Genomic DNA, 12,845 nt, shown 5'->3' with positions numbered 1-12,845 from the left:
ATCTTGGATTACTGGGAAATTTAGTTTTTTTTTTCTCAATGAAGTGATTTAGGAGAGGTGGAAATGCTATCCCCAGTGAGCCATAGCTACGTGTGTCACTTGATATTTGGCAGGAATAGTTAGAATTGAATTTGCTTGCTACTTTCATTTCAGTCTGTATCACATGTCGTGCCCCCATGTCCCTCAACGTGACATGTTAGCCCTTCATTTTTCCTCTACATATACTGTACATTACTTCTACTTCCAGTATACATGATTGCTGCAGGCATTACAAAAATAAAATGAATAACTGTTTTTCATGGAACTATTTGGTTTCAACAGTCCAATATAACTTCTCCTCAAGAATATGATGTCTACCTATGTATTTCTATCTTTCTCTTTAATAGCAGACACGTGACAGAGCTTATCTTATCCCCAAGAAAATGATCTCAGAGCTTCCCAGAAAGCAATATGATCAACAAAGAGAGCATAAGCTATCGTGTATTATGTACTACATCTGGATCTGGACACACCATGTTTGGGGTTACTGTTGGGATACACACAATCCAGTGAAATGTACTAACTCTTCATGTAATATGTTGGGCCATTATTCTGTTTAATCCCCTCCACACCAATGTTTCAAAAGTACCACATCTATTGTATTAAAACAGGTTGCTTCTGGTAGTGGCAGGGTTAATTAACTACTCTATGATGCACCTCTTATATGCCTTTTTTTTTTCTCAAGCAGAGGCATTATTGTCATCATTAAGTGTAGCTTCATTTGGTACACAAACATTCATGAACTGTACAACCATTGGGGAATTTCATGCAAGTACCCCTTTCAGCTCCAAAAGCAATGCCCCCTACCCCCTCAAAAAAGAAAAAGAAAAAAAGAATGCAGTACAGAGTTGAGGTCAATAAACTTTACGGATTAAGAAAAAATATATGGTGTTTGTACACACACACACACACACACACACACACACACACACACACACACACACACACAGAATGTGTCGCTTGATGCAGTAGGGAACTTCCCTCCGTTTGAAGCCCTTACACATTGCAACATAGATTGATACAAGTAGGTTACAATGAGTTGCATAGAGATTAGCACACCATCAAATTTCCCAATCATTCTCCATGAAAACAGGAAGAGCCCAAACCTGCATTGTTTAGATGAGACCAAGTCAAAACATCGGTCCTATGATACCATTGTCACTATCACTATCACTGCCAGTTAGATTTCAATAAGATGTGTTTATTAAAACCTGATTTCTGCCTCCTTAAATCGAGTTTACTTCAAATCAAGTTTACCCCAAATCCAACAAAAGCCTATGTCTCAAAAAGGTGCTGACTGTCGTAAAAAGCTTTTTGCAGTTTCAGGACGCTGGTTTGTTTTCTCCACCTCCAATCATGTCTAGGATGGGGGTAGAATTGACTATTGGGGGATAATACTGACATACATTCCCTTAGCACAAACCTGAAATAAGTGTTTTTTTATTTTTATTTCTTTTTTTAAACATCCCTATTAAGTAATGTCTTACTAACCAAGCACAGGGGGAAAAAAGGTGATGAAGATATATTTTAATCATTTGATTTAATGAGAAGACAGATGTGGCATTACTTTAGGCCCTACATGTATATGTTACCTCATTTCTTTCACCTGCTCCACCACCAACAATCGACCATCTACCACCAACAATCGAGCATGTTGATCTGTTATTATTAATATTCACTACCAGTACGAATACGCCTTGATGTGTATCCACTGTTTTTTTCACTGAGGCATATTCTTCTGTATGCGATGCATCTATGAACAAAGAATCACAAAACTAGGTTTACTGAGAAAATTTGTTGATGTAAATGACATATATGCCATGTGCATGGAGATAGAGGCACATCAAAGGAATCACATGACATAGGATAGGCTTCTTCTGATCTAAACACATCAACCAACAAATAGTATTCCAGGATAAAAAGAGAAAACCCAAAGCCTGCTATATTACAATACATTGATCCCACACCATGATTTACCAAAAACTCACCCAGTTTTCGGGAAAGGGCTTGATCTTATACCTTGATTGCTCCTTATGTCACTTAACGATGTAAACTGCCAGGCCTTTCTGTTTAGTATCGACTGAGTGACCGCACAACAATAGCACAACTTTTGTACAGAGACCTTTGAGTTGGCATTACACTGAACCAAACTCCTTGTAAATATCACAAACAGTAATGGGGTATTCAAACTGTGGGAGGGGGTCAGCCATTGGTTTCTTACCTAACACTAGTAACAGGTGTGTCTTTGAATACCAAAAATGTATTTTGGCAACCCGAGTCTGGTCTGCCAGTCAGATTTTGAGTTATGACACAGAGCACAAATAAAAGTATCCCATGCCCCACAAGTATAAGTGCTGAAGCTCCAATGGAATGCATATCTTTGCAAACGTATAGCGATATACTACCAAACATAACGCTTTTTGTCCTCCTGTGAAATGTACATCATGGTGACCTAATCCGATAAAGTTTACTTGATAACCTAATGCATTGGCTACCACATTTTAAGCTCATGCACGTGGTAAGTTGTACTTCAGACTAAAAATAAACAAACGTAACTCTAAAAGATTGTGTGCTTCACTTCCGTACAGACTCAACTCTTCTAAGAACAGTCATGAGTAAACTGGGAAGGACTCTTTTCATCTATCAATCCATTCAATGATCAGAGGCCATAAAGGACTGCCACTAATCCAGACGAGGAATTCAAATGAAGACTGCCAACATTCCTTCATGCCTGCTCTTCAAGGATTTCCCTTTGTCTGAGTCAACTCATACAAAGTAATGAATGAAGATTTACTTTCGTTGATCACAAAAGGAAATGATGAACAAATAATACTCACATGGTCAATGGGCAGAAAAACAGGCAGATGGACAGACAGTAAAACAGACAGACAGACATACGAATAGAGATAGAAAACAAGGCAGAGAAGGGGAGAGAGAGTGAGAGAACAACTTATTCAGAGACAGAGAGAAAGAACATAATGATTCAAAGAACAGACTTATAAATGAAACAATTATTGGTTGAAAAACTTTGCAACATAGGGCCTACATAGAATAGCTAGTTTAATCAAGTTTGAAGGAAATACCAAATAAGGCCTTTATTTTGAGGAACAGTTGTATCTGCATAAATATCAAAAATTACATTCTGATGTCTTTTTATTAGTCAGACTTTGATCAGTAACAAAGTGATAATGACATTGAAACTATGTAATATAATGATGTGTTATGCTTGACTGTAAACCATCTAACATTGATTTTGATTTTCAAAAGCTCTAACCCAAAACAGGGTATCCTAATGTCTCTATAGAAACAGTAGGACTCTCATGTGAAGACATGTTGATTTTGTACTGAATCTCTCTTTTATTTCAAAATTTTGAATTCAGAAATGTCTCAGGCTGTCTACTGATTCACTATGTTGTCTAATTTTGTCTTGTTCATCCATTCTTTGCTTATAAGCATACTATCACACTCATATAGTCTTCTACATTGGTGCTGTTCTCATTGCCAAAATTTTGAAATTTATGTCTTGATTAGGGTCACGTCTTTTTGATTATCGTTCTCACTGTAAAAAATGTTGAAACTTGGGTCTCGGTTACTGCAAAGAGCTGGTCTTCGAATGTACAATGTACAAGATTAATGGTATTCTTTTCCAATTCAATAATTGTGACACACCACAGTTGGAGTTGGTACACATAGGATGGAGCGATATGAATGGTGCATTCATGGTGCATCTATCTGAAAAAAAAAAATTGTGTGATTCGGTTGGGATCCAATCTTGTGAAATAATACTTTACTTCTGTTCACACTGTGAAAATTTCGAAATTTGGGTCGCTATTGTGATCGCAAACCCAAAATAAAGCATTATTTTGAATGAAATGAAAACGGCACTATTGTTTCATGCTTTAATCACGGTTGGTCCCCGAGGATGTTTTGAGTAAATCAAACCTGTTCTACCCTTGTATGTTAAAAATCAGCCTCAATACACTCACAGCATGATGGGACAGGTGTATGCAAGGCATCACTTTTCCTTCATCAGACGGAATCTCCATTAGTGCGATTCTGAGCTTGGCTGGATATTAAAAATACTGTGAGATACGCCCGTATGGCATGACGGCAAGCTTCGCTGAGTATGAAACTACTGTGAAATATGGCTGTGTGCTATGTGCAGAGCTATAGGAGAAAATTAATTACTCAAGACCACATTTGTGTAGCCTCCATGCCAGTCTGACATTAAAAGATATAGATATTAATACAGTGGTAGTGAGATAGGCAAGTTCCAGGCAGGATTAATGGTTTGTTCTAGGATATATCTCAGGACATTATTCAAAAGTACACTTCAACAAATCAAATGCAATTGTTAGTCAGTTTAAATCATATTCACATTGTACAGACGTGACAGATTCATTACTGCACGACCAAGCTTGTTTAGTCCATACACATCATTTACAGTCAATAAATAAGAAAAACAGTTAGATATCATCTCTGAGATTGAGGATGTTAACTGTCTTTGTAAGGGACATTGGTGAGGACAGATTGCAAAATTCACCCAAATGTGTTTAATAGAGAGGCTAGCTCACAGCACACACTTACCTATGGTAACTTCTACACATCCATGATTGACGGATTGAGATAAAATGAAGACAGAAAAAAATGACAAGCTAAATTTGACAATGATTCTCTCGTCTAAACTTGAAACTATTGAGAAAAACATCAGTGGATCAAAGACTGGTTTACACGAGTATGATTTACAAGAATCAGCAACATATTCCGGATACCATGAAGGTCCCTCGGTTTGAACACAGTTCCATTAATGTGAAAAAAAAAAAAGTTGAATTGGACATTGTAATCTGAACACTCTCAAGAGACTGTTCTATTGCTAAAGGTGCATCTTTACACATGATGTGAAGATATAGTAAGCTATATGAATCAATGTCTTTGAAATCACTCATCTTCGCCCTCTTTCTCTCTCTCTCTCTCTCTCTATCTAAATCTATCTACCTCACTTATCTATCTATCCATTGATCAATCTATCATCCCCCTCTCTCTCTCAAACACACAGAGGGAAAAGTCCCATTTCTAGAGAAAACAGGTGTCTACACCACACAGAATTCTAACAGTAGATACCTCACGAGGACGAGTGGGATTGCACGATCGATGATGACATTTCACGCTGGACCAGGGGCAAGATTTAAATAGGTCAGGCACAAAAACTGCACGTGTCCAGTAATACTTCAGAGGAGAAATGTGACGCAGGAAGAATGGTATCAGAAAAATAGAACAGACATCACTCTATGCTAACACGTCTGCAACAAACTGACATTCCACAGATTGGAGTGCAGTTTCAAAAAAGTAGAGATGATTTGAAACTTTTGAATGCATTACAGAACTTCATCATAAGCCATAGAAATCATGACTTGAAACATGAATGTTACCATTAAATAAAAACAAACAGTATTCCCTTGGAAATACAGTTTGAATACGGTTTTTACCAAAAGAAAGTTGCTGGCATTTTGTAGCAACAGCAGTGATTATGAAAAAACAAACAAACAAACCAAATAAAAACCTTTTTGCAGCCAACAGTCCCATTTGGAGAAATCATGCCATCAGGGACACTGATTTCAAAATCATACTCACAGAAATAGATTGGCATCATATATGTTTTCTCTTTTACAGCAATTCACCGATGACCTACAACGTGTATGTGCTTTCAAAGAAAAAGAAAGGACAATCTCAGGAATTGCACTGGTTCCTGTTATGAAGTGATTATGATGGGGATAACATTAGTGTATACATCAATGACACTGATTTCAAAATGTGATTTCCAGTTTTATTTTATAGAAACATTTTTCTGTTTAGATTTTTCCACCTTCCATGGTGATTCCTATAGTTATCAGGAATACCTCAAGGTAATCAAGAGACCACAATGGATGGCTGATCTTTGTACATGAACATGTTAGTAGTTAACACGATGAAATGATAATTTATGGTATCACCATGGCTACCGCTATCATTACAATATCTCCTGGAAGAAGAACAAAATGAAAACCAAGTCATGACCTTCTATCATAGCACAGTAATAACCATGAAGCTAAGAGGTGAACATTCACACCTGAGCCCATAATGATAGCCATTATGACATGAAGGTTTGTGTGATATTCATGTCAGCCCTGACATTTGCAGGAGATGAGAGTTGACTCTCTTTCAAGGCAACTCAAGTCTGTTTTCTATTTAAAAAGGACTTGTTTGTGAACATATTCAGAAACATGTTTCATGGTAATCAAGTAACAGAGTTTATCTGGAGAGCAAACTTGAACATCAAGTTCTTCCAGTTGCAAACCAATTTTTGAGCTCACATACTTGTCTATGGAGGTGTGTTTTGAAAGAGTTTGCTCAATTCAGGATGCACCTCAGTCATCTGAACAGTTTGACGACCAAAATATAATTGAGGAATGGAATCTAGCTCAATATTGTTATTACTTTCACACAGTACATACATTATATGTGCATACCCTCCCACATAAGGGGTGAGCTGTTGGCTTGATAGACAGACCATCAAGTTTGTTACACAGCTCTTAGTATATGGGCTTTCACTTGCAGTTGGTGGCCAACAAAGTAACTCATTTCTACTGTCATTCTGTAACTCTGAACATGACTTGAAAATGCATTACAGGAACATGATTAGAAACAAGTTCTTTTTCAAATGTGAAACTCTCATCATGCAAACTGCAGTCCATTTCCCTTGAAAGAAAAATGGTCTCAACGGGCCATTAAAACTGAGAGGCTCAAAGTGAGGGAGGGACAAAACAAAATGTCATCTTTACTGTGCTGTTCATACAGTCATGCCATCCAATGGATGAGTGTTGGGTCAGACTTTGATACCTCTTAATGTGACAAACATGATAAGAAGCAGGAAGTATTACTGATTAACAGCCTCCCCAAAGGCAAGCTTCAATATTTGCTTCGATTTTTAAAGAAATTCATGATCTAACTTATTCTTTGCATTCTGAGTTGGATTTGAAGCTGTGTTTTCCATCATAATCTTGTATGGCACAACAAAGAGAGTCTGCCCCTTGGCTGGATGACATACAGGTGGGACCCCCAGAGTCTGCCCCTTGGCTGGATGACATACAGGTGGGAAAAATCATCGTAATATGACCTTTAATGTATTATCTTCAGAAAGGTAAAGCAACACTTTCTTGGGAGAAGAAGAAGAAATAAAGTTAATAGCCTGGCTGTAAGACTATGATTGAACATTCATTATGAACTGTATGAAGCAGACCCTATATCCAACACTGTTAAATTTCCAGATTGCGATTGTGAGTGTTTTCTGTGATACCTGTCAACTTTCTTCACAGAATAAATAGGCTGTACACAAAGGTAGGAGGCACCCCCATTTTGAACATAACACAGGTGGTTAGGGAAAATTTCCACATTCTCAGCCAAGAGATAAATGAAAAAGAAGAAAAAGGAGTACTGCTTCAAGGATGTGATACCTGATATCTCTCCCGCTGATCCCAAAAAGGTCAGAAGAGGGAGAAAAATCATATCAAAAGTGGAGACATACTCCGGAAACAGGATGCGGAGAGGATCATTTTTCTCTCTCTCCTCGACTCTCTACAGTCACACTGAAGTGATGTGAAGGGAATATTTCAGGATTCGACAAGGATTCTCAAAGGGATGGGAGGAGGGGAGTATTGATGATAGGGGTCATGTCCAGAGGGTAGTATGGTGGGGAAATCTTGCCAGCAAGATGGAAAGAAGACACTCAACATATGACAATGTCATCTGCCATCAAATATATCTGTATTACCCAAACATGTTAACCCTCTTATTTGTTCATAAAAATAGTCCATATTGCCGAATAAGGTACATGCATTAGCAGTTTATAAATCCCTCCCTTCCAGCCCCCTCCCAACAAAGAGCTGATTGTTATGTATCTAAGCCCATTCAACTGAGGTGTAACAACACAATATTTAAAGAGAACCGTATAAAGAAACACTCTAGAGGAGATGCCCAATGAAATACATTCAGGGATATGACACGTTAGCTCAAGCAAACACTTCCCTCAATGACAATTCTATGAGGAGCATTAAATCTTATAGATCCATTAGAGTTACAATGGTGGGCTATGATCAAATTAATCTTTTACATCTCATTAACACAAAGGTCTACAGGCTCGACACTTACATTTTGCTCTCGAGGCCTGCTCAGGCCATTAAAATCTCGGAATGTGAAGTTTTGGTGGCCAAAAAAAGAAATGTAGTGGCCTAAAATAAAAGGAAATATAACATTTCGTTTTGAATTCTAGCTGCCTGATAGGGTCACCGAAATATAAACTTTTTAATAATTTGATGGCCCGACATAAATTTTTAGTGGCACTGAGCCACTGGGCCACTGCTCATGTTGAGCCTCGACATAAATGAGTTTGCTCTATCGCTTTATATCTAAACAGGGCCCTGTTTCATAAAGCTGTTCGTAAAGTTACGAACGACTTAAGAACGACTGGTGATCAGTTCTGATGTGCTATACTTATCAAAATATCCATAATTCAGCACAAGAACTGATCACCAGTCGTTCTTAAGTCGTTTGTAACTTTACGAACAGCTTTATGAAACACTCCACTGATCCTGTGCTTATCTTCTAAAGGAATCTTCATGTGTACAGAAAAGATATTGTTATCATTATCCATTTACAATCACCCTTTTTACAATATGGGCCTTCAACATATTAATGTAAATCCACACTTTGTCTGTTCAAGCGTGCCGATACCAGACAAAAGGTTTTATACAGAGACTGTGATAACGGATAATGATTTATAGGACAGTTATGAATAGCATATCATAAGCACTATGATAAATTTAATGTAAGCACCATATTTCAAATGAAATGACATCCACATGACCAAAATGCAATAAATCTTAAATCTTAGTTCTCTCTCCCCCCCCCCCCCCCCCCCCCCCCCCCAGGCCAGAAAGAACTTTTACATGATGCTCCCAGGGTTCTGTGAATAAAGATATCTAATAAAATATAATTCCCTCATAACTCAAACTCCAGCACTCAGTCCTAGTGGAAAATGTTCCGGTACTGTTTGTTTGTTTACAAGTTTAATAAAATAGTAATAGCAGTAGTAATAGTAGTAGTAGTAGTAGTAGTAGTAGTAGTATTAGTAGTAGTAGTAGTAATAGTAGTAGTAGTAGTAGTAGTAGTAGTAGTAGTAGTAATAATAGTTATAATAATGATAATGATAATAATGATAATAACGATAATAATTATAATAATCATAATAATCATAATAATAATAATAATAATGATAAAAATAATAACAATAAATAACAACAACAACAACAACAACAATAATTAGAGAGGGGCCGTCAAAGGCGGCAGACCCACGCCTAAGTACAAAGTCGGGGTAAACATAATGTGCATTCGGTCATCTACCAGAATTCGGCCACTTAATTGCCAGTGTGCTTTATCACCAGCCAGTGAGTTCTACCAAAGATCGTACACTGAAGTGTACGATCTTCGGTTCTACAGTCACATCACACGCAAATCACATCATTACACATATGGTATTAACACTCATTCACGTACAGGAAAGTCCTTAAGTCTCCTCCAAAAATCCATCGAAAATCCCAAATTCCACCGTCAAAAGTGCAGAATCGGAACTTTTCCAAGCGCGCGCGAATTAAGTCCAGTTTTAAGAGTATTGTCTACGCGACGGGTCGCGGAAAAAGCGCTAAAAATCGAGAAATACGCCGTTTTCTTGCGGGATATTTTGATTATAGCAAGCCGAGAGTGTGATGATATCAAAGGTCGTATGAGTGTACGATCTTTGATGGTATCCACAAAAGCAAAAAAGAAAAACAAAATTTACGTACCCCCTAGGCAATTACCCCTATGATTAGTGTCTACGGGAATTATTCAATGCAAGGGTTGAATGCAAATGTCTACTGCACCAGTATTCGGCCACCAACGAGCGCCGCAACGTCCCCGGTGCAATTTTGCACCAACAGTGTAGAGCGCGATGCATTTTCAGCGGCCTTGCACACGCATTGACATTGAGCACGCATATCGTGCAGTGTGACTGCGACCGAGCAAAATGCTCCTCCAACGAAAAAAACAATCAATGTTAATTTGAAAAATCATCAAATATCAAAGGTCGTATGAGTGTACGATCTTTGATGGTATCCACAAAAGCAAAAAGAAAAACAAAATTTACGTACCCCCTAGGCAATTACCCCTATGATTAGTGTCTACGGGAATTATTCAATGCAAGGGTTGAATGCAAATGTCTACTGCACCAGTATTCGGCCACCAACGAGCGCCGCAACGTCCCCGGTGCAATTTTGCACCAACAGTGTAGAGCGCGATGCATTTTCAGCGGCCTTGCACACGCATTGACATTGAGCACGCATATCGTGCAGTGTGACTGCGACCGAGCAAAATGCTCTTCCAACGACAAAAAACAATCAATGTTAATTTGAAAAATCATCAAAATACGGGCCAGTTTGTGATGACGGAGAACGAACTTTCATAAATCTAGAAGGACATAGTCCCTCAAATAGGCCTAAACGTAAATTTCGGAATTCTTACGAACATTTGAGCAGCGAAGTCGGATCGTTGGGGAGTTTATGTTTTCGTATGGTAGCGGAAAATCGCAAAGTGAGAAACGGGAAATTTTCGGAATGGTCACTATACCATGGGGTCAAAACTTCAAGGTCACACAGAATTTGCAAGGGTCAACCGATTATCACCAAAATCTAATCGATTCTTTCCTGTCATTATCCAAACATTCCCTGAACATTTCGTGCAAATCTGTTTACCCGTTCTCTTGTTATCTTGTACACAAACAAACAAACAAACAAACAAACAAACAAACAAACATACAAACACACAAACAAACAAACAAACAAACAAAAAAACCAAACAAACAAACAAACAAACAAACAAACAAACATACGGAACCCTTTACATAACCCCCTGCCGATTTTCATCGGCGTGGGTAATAATAATAATAATAATAATAATAGACATAATTTATAATGCACCAAATCCACTCAGTGGAGTGCTCTAGGCAAAAATTGTTTTTACTGTTCTGGGCTACTGTTAAACAAAAATACCCAGCAACATGAATCAAATTTCCCCATCTTGAGGATTTCTCATTGCTCAATATTTTTAGGGGAAGTTTACATACTGGGTAAAGTATTATATGTCACTGCTTTGCTCAAACTCAAACTTTTCATTTTCAATCAGACAGGATGGTAAACTGAAAGTCTAGTGGCAGTGCTAATCACGAGATCTACGTGAAGACTAGTTTTCATGCCAAGCCTAGGTTTTGGTTTCATCCTCTACCTCTGACAAACATGTGACATGCAAAACGGCACGTTGACGCTGAAACTTAGACTGGTCATGACGAGTATTACATCCCTACAAGTGAGCCAGGCACATTTCATTTGCCATGAGCATGGAAAATGAATAAAGAGAAGTAAATTCCCTTTTTAGAATTTGCTCCGAAGGATAGTATGAAAAGGAAATCATTTCAAGTTCACATTTGGCACAAAGTCATTTGGCTTTATGCCCAATCAGAGGAATGCAGAGATTTACGTTTTGTACACATGGAAAAGTCCTAACAGAGGAATTCAGGATATACATGGAATTTATATGCAGTATTCAGTAAAGGGAAGTTTCACTGCACTCATTCCTAGTACCCACACGTCAATACTCATAAACCGTGTACCACAGGGAGCACCATAGGGCAAGCACTGAATCTTTCACTCACAAAGGCGTGGGCGTATCATAATCCAAAGCAATTAATTTTCATATTTCATATACATGGTGACCCCGAGGTCATTCGTGTCCAGTTTCAGCCAAGCATGAATGAAGGAAAGTATTGCTCCCTCCCACACACCTCCACCTTCTCATCACTCCATCCACCTTCTCCATCAGTGAATGCTCTGACAGCCTCTTCATTATTAGCCTTGGTTACCAGGCTCTACTCAAGACAATGACAGTCTCTTGAATCATTAGTCTTGGTTACCAGGCTCTACTCAAGACAATGTTGGTCTCACTTTTTCCCAGTTTCTGACAAAAAGTGAAAGTGGAGTTACAAATGTAAATTTTGTTTTCTCTCCACCCTGACTCAAAACATACACTGAAAGGAGGAAAGAGAAAATGGCAGCTTCGCACCTTGTTAGAAATTGTAAATAATCATGATACTATTTCAACTGGTTAGCCATGTACTAGTATCTAAACTTACAATTGTCCCATTTTGTCATACAATGTCCACAATCAATTGTAATTTTGGTGTAAGATATTACACATCTTTGCTGATGAACACATGTGTAGATAGACCCAACCTCACATTTGTCTTACACATGTTCTCAAGTCTGGTCCACCTCTAGAAATTCCATCTCAAAGTTCTCCCAATACGACCGTGGTATTGATTACTTTCGAGAACGAGATGGCAACAAACCCAACCCAACATACAGGGGCAATGAAAACCCTGGTCTTGTGTGACACATGAGCCTACTTATTGTGTTATCAGGGAATAGTCTTTCCATACACAAATGGATACGGAGGAGAAATGGAGGGCAGATGGAGAATGAGGAACAGCGACGGGGGATGCTGTATTAATGCATGATTACCTAGTATGACTCATCGCTATGGAAACATTCATCTGATAGTCTGAGTTACTGCCACAATGTAACAGTCTAGACATACACTGTACTCAGAAAGTGCTTCACACTAGTCTATGACATGCCCAGCAAATAACAGTGTACATTGTATATACTGATTGCTCAGTAACAGCA

The 12,845-nt window shown here is 38.3% G+C and overlaps 1 protein-coding gene across 1 annotated transcript in view; it reads right to left on the bottom strand.

The window, feature by feature from the left end:
* LOC139721357 (uncharacterized) overlaps positions 1-12,845 on the bottom strand; it is a 176,580-nt gene that overhangs the window by 17,783 nt on the left and 145,952 nt on the right. The gene's annotated exons all lie outside the window — the stretch shown is intronic.

Source organism: Diadema antillarum, unplaced genomic scaffold (genome assembly GCF_040938485.1).
Source record: "Diadema antillarum isolate AM-2024a unplaced genomic scaffold, OU_Dant_1.0 scf00000141, whole genome shotgun sequence".
Taxonomy (NCBI): domain Eukaryota; kingdom Metazoa; phylum Echinodermata; class Echinoidea; order Diadematoida; family Diadematidae; genus Diadema; species Diadema antillarum.
This window is presented reverse-complemented; position numbering and strand designations above follow the sequence as displayed.